Source organism: Saccopteryx leptura, chromosome 2 (genome assembly GCF_036850995.1).
Source record: "Saccopteryx leptura isolate mSacLep1 chromosome 2, mSacLep1_pri_phased_curated, whole genome shotgun sequence".
In the NCBI taxonomy this organism is placed as follows: domain Eukaryota; kingdom Metazoa; phylum Chordata; class Mammalia; order Chiroptera; family Emballonuridae; genus Saccopteryx; species Saccopteryx leptura.
This window is the reverse complement of record NC_089504.1, coordinates 163,369,165-163,378,843: the sequence shown is the minus strand read 5'-3', so window position 1 is coordinate 163,378,843 and position 9,679 is coordinate 163,369,165. Positions and strand designations below refer to the sequence as shown.

At 42.1% G+C, this 9,679-nt stretch overlaps 1 non-coding gene across 1 annotated transcript; it reads left to right on the top strand.

Annotated features, from left to right (window-relative positions):
• Positions 1–3,523: 3,523 nt before the first annotated feature.
• On the top strand, positions 3,524–3,648 carry LOC136396116 (small nucleolar RNA SNORA32). The gene has a single exon (XR_010749534.1). It is a non-coding gene; the product is annotated as a small nucleolar RNA SNORA32 (small nucleolar RNA).
• Positions 3,649–9,679: the final 6,031 nt, after the last annotated feature.

Here is a 9,679-nt window from a genome sequence, read left to right as displayed (position 1 = left end):
CTCCCTTCATGTCCATGATTTACTTAATATATTTAGGTGCTCCTATGTTGGGTTCATAAATGTTTACAAGGGTTTTATCTTCTTGTTGGATTACTCCCTTTATTATTATGTCATGGCCTTCTTTGTTTTTTAGCATATAGCCTTTGTTTTAAAGTCTATTTTGTCCGGTATAAGTATTTCTACCTCAGCTTTTCTTTCCCATTTGCATGAAATATCTTTTTTCATTCCCTGAATCTTAGTCTGTACATATATATACATATCTTTCATTCTGAGGTGAGTCTCTTATAGATGGCATATGTATAGGCCTTGTTTCCTCATCCATTCAGCTACCCTCTGTATTTTGATTGAAGCACTTAAACAATTCACATGTAAAGTGATTATTTATGGATATGTATTGATTGCTATTTTAACTCTGTTTTTCTTAAATCAGACCCTTTACCATTTCTTGTAATACCAGTTTGGTGGTAACAAACTCTTTTAGCCTTTTCTTGCCGGGAAGTTCTTTATTTCTCCTTGAATTTTAAGTCATAGCCTTCCTGGGTAAAGTAGTCTTGATTCTAGGTCCTTGTTTTTCATCACTTTGAATATTCATGTTAATTCCCTCTACCTTGAAATGATTCTTTTGAAAAATCAGCTGACAAACTTTGAGAACTTCCTTGTAAGTAATTAACTATCTTTTTTTGGTTGTTAGTTTTAAGATTCTCTCTTTGTCTTTAATTGCTATTTTAATTATGATGTGTCTTAGTGTGGGCCTCTTTGGGCTCATCTTTTTTGGGGACTCTGCACTTTCTGGACTTGTGGGCATTTTTTTCTTCAACAGGTCAGGGAAGATTTAGGTTAATAGGTTCTTGATTTCTTTCTCTCTCTATTGTTCTTTTGTACCCTTATAATGAAAATGTTGTTATGTTTCATGTTGTCCCAAAAGTCCCTTAAACCAGTGGTTTTCAATCTTTTACTCTTGGGAGCCAGTGACAGTAGGGAAATATATCAGGGGCTGCTAAGTTAAAAGTAAAAATCATTATTAGTATTTTGTGCATTATCTTTTAATTATAATACTATAAAATAAAAATTCTCCAAAATAACCAAATAAACAGTAAAAAAGTATTTTTAATGGAATATAACTGAAATTCAAAAGAGTAACATTTAACTCAAGTAAAACTAGTGAAAATCTGTGGTTGCTTCTTTGCAAGAACACTTGATACCTGAGGCTGCAATTCTGTTTTCTAGAGACAAAGTGCTGCATTGACATCCATTCAGTTTCTCAGTCTGGTTTTTATTAATGATGGGGCCAAAAAGTCTTCTCATGCAAGTAGGTAGTAGAAAAAACAATTAAAAATTTAATCTCTTTTCAACTAAGATATAGATATTCTTCTTCCAGTGATATCTAAAATTGTAACAATTATTGCATTTTATGTTTGGACACCAGAATAACATCAGAAGATAAATCTATGAGTTTTTATTTTTCACAGTGATTAAGGGAACAGGAATTAATACCTTCCATAAATGGGTTATTGATTCAGAGGTTACCTTTACAGGGTTCCTCATTTTCAGGGTAAAAATGGTCAAAGTTTTGAAATATTACTCATAAATGTTGACTTATTATATTAAATAAGAATTTCTGGTTGATGTATGCAATAATCAAAAAGTCTTGGAAAAGTGGAAACATTTCTATATATTCTTCTGGTATGCAACTTTCCCCCCAAAAGAGTTTCTTTTTGAATGTATTCATCTTATTTCTTAAGGTAAAAATGTTTGTGTTAAACTCCTGAAGATAAATACTTAGTTCATTGAAGAAGCTAAATATATTCACCATATATGCAAGGTTAGCATACATTATTCATCCAACACAAGCTCTACTATTGCAGAGTTTTGCTCTTGAAGAAACTATTTCACTTCTTTTCTCAGTTCAAAAAGGCATGAAAAACTCTTCATCTTGAGACCCAGTTCACTTGGGTATAGAGAAGGAGATGTTGGTGTTCTGAATTGGCTTTCACATAGTGTCATGAATGGTCTGGAGTTCAGACCTTGACTATGAATATCATTAACAACTTTCACTTTGTTTAATTCAGGAGAAAGTTTCTTTGATTCTAAATGCTGGCAGTAAATCATACAGTATATGCACAACATTTCTGGGTACACAACATCCTTTATTTTTGCACTACTTCTGAGTGATGTCCAATTATGAATGTAGTAATGTCTGTAAACACTCCAATGCACTTTTTCCAGTTTAAGCCTTCCAGTTGAAAGTACTCATTAACACCACTAAATATTCCTGAACAAGTGTCTGACCAGGTAAATCAAGGCAACAGAGTAGTTCTTCCCTAAAGTCTTTATTGTTAATATACCTCACAAAGCAAAGTAGAATAGCGTGGTTACTAACATCAGTTGATTTATCAAGTTGAGTGGCAAAACATTTTGATTTATTTATCCCCTCTATAATTTGCTTTTCAATATAATTGACCATATAAACAAATTTTCTCTAAATAGTATTGTTCAAAAGTGATATAGCCTCAAGTTTTTGTGTGTCTTGAGTACCCAAAGTTTTCTGAGTGACATCTAAGATGCAAAGCTTTATTTATTCTTCACCAATAATGAATGTTTTTTTTTCACTTTTGATATTCAAAAGGAAGCTACATAAGGTCTGAAAGCAGTGATCTGTCACTAGTCATCATTTGTCTCATTTGAATTTACTGACTTTTTATTTGGTTGTGTAATCTTTCAAAAAAAAACCCAGTGGCTTCTCAATAAAGTCACTGTTTGAATGCAAATGATGAGTAAGTTTGGAAGGTTTCATTACATCATTTGACAGAATTTCAGAACATACTACCCACAAGGACCACAGTGATAATTCACTACCAGGTGCTACCGTGATACTAAGTTTTAAATATTCCTTATCATACTGCCTAAAAATGTTTTCTTTGCTTGTTTTGGTTTTTGTTGCACCTTCAAAATTATCAACACATTTCTTCTTTGCTATTTCTTTTAAACTTGAAGCACTATTACTTGTTGTGGACCATAAATGGCAAAAAGCCATTGTAGATTCGAGGCTTAGCAAAAGGCTAAGTTCTCCCCCTCCACCTCCATATTGGCTTTGATGCTGAGTATTTGCACCCACTTCACTTGCTTCCTTGGGTTGCTGGAAGCAATATACATGCCCTTCCTCTGACTCTTTGTTTGTTTCAGATGTTGGTAGATTTCACTACTGTATCCTGGTTTTGCCTTGGGAGAGTTCCTGTCTTAGCCTTAGATGTGCAACTTTGTATCAAGGTCCTTGATTTGCATATGGCTATATAATAAAGCAAACTGGGGCTATGGGGCACTCGTATACTGCCAGGCATTTTAAAGAGTCCTCCCGGTCCCATCGTTTTTGTTTTGATAAGTATGTTTCCTTAATTCTGCACTGTTATTTGGAGCCGCGCTGGTCCGCGGCAATTACTTGGTTTACTTTTGGTGTCATTAATACCTTTCTTTTGTGTATTAATTTTGCTTCTGAAGAATGTTAAAATGTTCTGTTGTGTTTTTCTTTTCATTTTTGTAGGGTTTAAAATCTATATCACAATTCATTTGCCGTGGACATGACCACAAAACATTTTCCATTTAGGTTTTCTTTCTGCTACATTGCTAGTATTCAGCCTATTGGAAACATTTTATAAAAAAAATTAAAAAAATTTATAGCACAATGACACTAAAACACATAATAATTTATTTGCAAACAATATAGATGCATTCTTAAAAGTATAGTGCATACACAAGTGTGAATAAAATTTACTATTGAGAGAGAGGAAGCTGAAAACAGAAACACACAATAGATAAAGTTTTATACTGTGTACAATAGTGCATCATGGTGCAAACTGGTGCTTGTTTTTTGAATGCTACATGTATGATGCATTGAACACTTTATAAGTTTGTTGAAATGCTATTTGTGCAAGCATAAAAAAATGAACAACAAAGAGAGAGAGTGGGTGGGAGTCACAGCCTGTGCATAACCTAGCAACAGCTGGAAACAGAAATGAAATGAATAAAGTTTTCAGTGCCACATGATACAAGCTGGTGCTTGATTTCTGAACTCCGTACATATGATGTATTGAATACTACATAAGTTTGTCCAAATGCTTTTTGTTTATTGCTCATAATTTGTAAATGCTCTGTATGGTGCAAAAGGTCGACCGAATGAGCCTATAAGTTCCAAAGATATCTAAGCCTCAATAGTATTTACATTGATGATACAGGCTGATAAGTGTCAATCACCCTGAGCATAAACAAATATAACTAAAATCATTGGGTCTATAATTTTCATACAACATGGGAAGTTAACTCTTTCATGAACCAGTATGAAATTTCTAGCAAACTGTCACTGGTCCATGGATGGGCAGTTGAAAAACATGACCCTAAACTATCCTTGGTTAAATTTTTTTTTTTTTTTGCTGCTATGATTTTTTTTTTTTTTATCATCTTGTCTTCCAACTCACTGATTTGATCCTCTGCTTCATCCAACCTACTCTTTGTGCCTTCTAGTGTATTAATCATTTCAGATATTGTATTCTTCTTTTCTGACTGGTTTTTAAAATTTTCTTTTTTATGCTGTTGAGTATTTTTATAAGCATTATTTTGAACTCTGTATCTGATAAACTGCTTGCTGCCATTTTATTTAGCTCTTTTTCTGGAGAATTTTCCTGTTCTGCCATTTGGGGCCTGTTTCTTTGTCTCTTCATGTTGGCTGGCTCTTTGTGCTTGTTTCTATGTATTAAATAGATCTGCTTAGACTTCCAGTCTTCATTGGGTCGCCTTATGTAGTAGGTGTTCTCTGAGGTCCAGAGGTGAAGTCATCTTGATCACTTGAGCTGGGTGCTCCAGGAATGTCCCTTGTGTAGGTTGTGTAAGCCCTCCTGTTGTCATTGATTCTTGAGTGCTACTGGCCCACTGTGCATGGGATTGACCCTCAAGCTGGATGACTGTAAGGCTTAACTACAACCATGGCATGTGAGCTGTTGTGTAGGTGCTGACATGAAGCTGGCCATTGGGTGTGTTGGTTCTGGGCCTCTTGAAAGCGACTGTGATGCAGGTCAATTTAAGACACTGCTTATGACTATCCCTTGGTAACCTGTTTGGAGTAACAAGTAATCCACAGTTTCTGGTTGCTTCTGCTGGGCCCTGCTTCATTTGGGAAGAACCAAGCTTCACACCAAGGCCTTTTTATTTCAGGGATAGGTCAGCAAAAGTCCCAAGTTACCCCATGATCTGCCTCCCCCTGCCTCTCTCTGCCTGCAGGCTGCCTTATAGGCTGTAGCTGTACTCCTCAGCAGTGTTAAGCTCCACATGGTGGTGCAAGAAGGAGTCCAGAGGGTGGGGCTATTGTTTTTCCACAGTTGGTCCCACAGGGAAGGGGGTACTACCCTCAAGGAAGATGGTGCCTCGGTATGGAAAAATGACTCAGCACAGGGATCCTGGTGTCTGTCTTCTCAGTTTTCTCCCCAGAGCCACAAAACCCAGCCTCTCCTCATGTGACTATAATGTGCTCTGCCCTTCCTCCTCTGGAGTCCAGGGGAGTGACTATGAACAAAATTTTGTGCATTGTCCCTTTAAGAGGGTGCCTGTGACCATAGCGGAGTTCCCTCTCTTCCTGATGTATAAACTCCCTATTAGTTTACACAGCCATATATTATGTGGGCACCTCTTCCTGGTTCTAGTGCTCTGGGCTGAGAAGCCTGACTTGGGGTTGAACCCCTAGCTTCTCAGGGGGAACCCCCACAGCTGAGATGTCCCTTTGATTTCCTTTTCTTTAATTAAGTGACAGCAGGGGAGGCAGAGAGACAGATTCCTGCATACACCCCAAATGAGATCCACCCAGCAAGCCCCCTATGGCAGATGCTCTGCCCATCTGAGGCCTTGCTCTGTTGCTTAGCAACTGAGCTATTTTTACCACTTAAGGCAGAGGCTCCATGGAGCCATCTTCATGCTGGGGCTAACTCTCTTAAATCAGTTGAACCATGGCTGTGGAGGGAGGAGAGAGAGAGAGAGAGAGAGAGAGAGAGAGAGAGAGAGAGAGAGAGAGAGGGAAGGGGGAGTGTTGGAGAAGAAGATGGTTGCTTCTCCTATGTGCCCTGCTGGGAATCAAACATGGGACTTCCACATGCTGGCCTGACACTCTACCACTGAGCCAACTGACCAGAGCTGAGATGTCCTTTCGGAACCTCAGCTGCCACACATGGGAGTGGGGCCATCTTTTTTCACATCTCCAGCCTTCCTATCAGTCTCAGTGTGGCTTGTTCTGTGAATCCTTGTTTAGAAGACTTCTCTTCAGCTAGTCTTCAAGTGGTTATTCAGAATGACTGTTCTATAATTTAGTTGTAATCACAGTTTGGTGTTAGGAGAAGGTGCTTGGAGCTTCCACCTATTTTGCAACTATCTTAGATCTGAAAAAGTTACTTAAAGCCTTTTAGAAATACTGTAGCATTATTGGAGTCTAGTATTGGTTTACATTACTTTGTGAAGAGGCACACAAGTTGTTTATTACAAAGATCTCCCTAGTCCCAGATTAAAAAACCCTCTAAATAAAGGGAGTATCCTACCTAGGACTCCCATAAGTGATGTGGTGACCTTTGCATGGATCCCTGCATGCAGGTCAGTAGCAGGTTCCCCTGGGGGTTCCTGACCAGGTGTGGTCTTAGGCTCACCAAACACATCTCTCAGGGTGTCTGTGTTCTGTATTTTAAAGATTTTCCTAGAAGACTTTGAAGTCCAGACTCATCATGGGGTAAAATTAACTAGGGTTTTCAGAGAAGAGACAGGGAAGACACAGAGGAACCCATCATGACTTTTTCCTCCTTTACTTGTGAGGGCTACTTGTGCTGGCTGCTGTGATGCCGTAGACATTATATGGTTTAGTCCTAAGAGTCCTTGAGCAGACAGTGGACAGGGAAATCGAGATACAGAGCCTTAGGGCTCACAGCTGTGAGCCAGGAAGGGGCAGAGACCCCGGCTCACTCCTTCCCACCTTGCCCCCTTTGCCTCCTGGGCTGTGATAAAGAAGCCTAGCCCATGCGGCCAAGTCTTATTCATTATCCATGACCAATAGTAGGAGGGCAGGAAGCAAGAAGATCCCCCCACCTCTCAATCCCCACAGCACCAAGCTCCAAACACAACCCCAGGTTTAGCACAGAATCCCCCAGCCTCCACTATTATGTGAGCTGGTGTCCTTGTTCTATGCTGTCCCTGCTGGACCCCAGGACAAAAGGCTAGAAGGAGAGGGCGGGTTTTGTAGTGCTCCCTGTTCTCCTGCTGTTGTCAGGAGATGAGTGAAATGAGGGGTGGGGATGCCTGGTGTGCAGGTCTTGCCAATTTCTATAGTTTAAGCACTCTCATCACAACTGATTTCAAACCACCCTTACAACTTCCTGAACATGTGCCCACTGGGAGTTGCATGTCAGCAATTAGAAAACGTGCTTGGTGCCTGTGGGGTCAATGTTTGTACCCTGCTGGACTGCTCTTCCCTTTGATGCCTATTTTTTTTTAGTGAGAGAGACAGATACAGGAGACAGAGAGACAGAGAGAAAGAGAGGACAGATAGAGACAGACAGGAAGGGAGAGAGATGAGAAACATCAATTATTCATTGCAGCACCTTAGTTGTTCATTGATTGCTTTCTTATATGTGCCTTAACCAGGAGGCTACAGCAGAATGAGTGACCCCTTGCTCAAGCCAGTGACCTTGGGCTCAAGCCAGTGACCAGGGGGTCATGTCTAGGATCCCACACTCAAGCCAGCGACCCTGTGCTTAAGCAGATGAGCCCACACTCAACCGAGTGGCCTCAGGGTTTCGAACCTGGGTCCTCTGTGTCCCAGGTCGACACTCTATGCACTACACCACCATTTGGTCAGGCCCTTCCATCCTTCTTCTTGCCATGAGTCAGACCATCCAGAAGGTCTGGTGCTCCTCTGTGCACCCTGCACACACTGATGACTAGCACACAGGAGATGTTGCCTGAGGGAATCAAACTGACCATTAGATGCTACCCCACCTGTGCCAACAACCAGAGCAAAGCCCTGGGACCCCATGTGCCTGTTAGGAGTTGGGGGTCAGCATCTGGAGTTGCAATTTGATTGGGCTCTAGTGTGTGAGGACTAGCAGTAGAAGTCATTTTATGTAGGACAGAGCAGGGACTGAGGTTAGGGGATTTGAGCGAGGCACATAAAGGACCATCCCTGGTCCTCCTGGCTATCAGGTCCAGGATGTGGTCCAGAGTACAGACGTTGAGCTTTGGGGATGCCAGGGCAAGCAGAGGAGAAGGGGACCCTGTGTGGTACCAGATGACGGACAGAGCCAGGTGCTGGGAGGAACAGTGGCAGCTGCACGGCTGGGAACAGTATTTACATGTGCTCCATGTGAGAAACACTGGGGGTGTGCGCTGGAATTTTCAAATAATCTCCCACCTCCCCCCTCCCGACATGCCCCTAATCTCCTCAGAGCATAAAAATGGTGATGAGGATGTGGTCACCACTTGCTTAAACATAACCCAGTCATCTTTAAACGTCCAGTGCTTAGCATAATGCTCACTCCACATCCGGCTGGGCTCCAGGAGTTTATATACATTTCTCTAGAATTCAGCCCCATATCTCCACATTGTGGCCCCTTGGTCCCGGGCTTCATGATGCCCCCCAGGACAAGGCTTATGCCTTCCATCTGGCTTTCCTCCTCTGTTCTTGCCCATTTGTGGCTGGCCCTTCACCCCAGGAAATTTTCAATAATGAAAATGTGATGGAGGAGAAAAGATGGCGCTGGAGTAGGTGGACATACCAACATCTACTTCCCAGAACCAAAGTGGATTACAAACTAATTTTAAGAACTATCATCTGGAAAAACAAACTTTGGACTAAACTAAGAGGACTCTTCAACCAAGGAATACTGAAGAAGCCACACTGAGACTGGTAGGAAAAGCGGAAACGAGGAGAGGGCAGCCCAGCTCCCCGGAGCGAACGGCAGCAGGGAGAAACTCACGTGGCAGTAAGTGAGTTTAGCAGAGGGGGAAGGGTCCTGAGCCACAGGAACAAAGCCCCAGCCTGCAGCCCCAGAGCCCAGAAGAGGCGTAAGGACAGTATTCAGCTGGAAACAAGTCAGGATACTGTTTGTGAGAAAGAGTCTGATTTCTCAGACCCAGGATCATTCTTAAAGGGACCACGCAGAACATCTCTCTCACAACCACTCACCCGGGGCTCCTGGGGAGGGGGAAGGAGGAGAGGACCAGAGTAACAGGAAGAGAGTGTAATCTAGGAGGCACAGGGAGAAACATTTTGGGAGATAGCCACCCTAACCCCTGGGATGAGTCACTCCCCAAAGCTGAAGTGAATGTTTCCCCCGGAAACAGCAATACCAGCAAAGGGAAGCAGGAGAGAAGCCACACAAGCTCCCCTGCGGCATTCAGAGCAGAGTCGCATAGAAGGAGGGAGCTTTTGGGTCTACAGTAGAGAGTCTTAGGGTCCGAACTGCAACGCCCCCACCCACGCGGCTGAGGGCTCAACGGAGGGCAGACAGCAGTGGGAGACAAAAGTGCGGTTCTGCTGGCAGGGGCGGAAGCCAGCTGGCCACCACTGGGCTCAGGTGTGAGCTCAATCTTGCCCGGCTGGGGAGAAGGGGGCATGCAAAAGTGGTCAAGCCCAGCTGCCGGCATCCTGTAATCCAGCCTG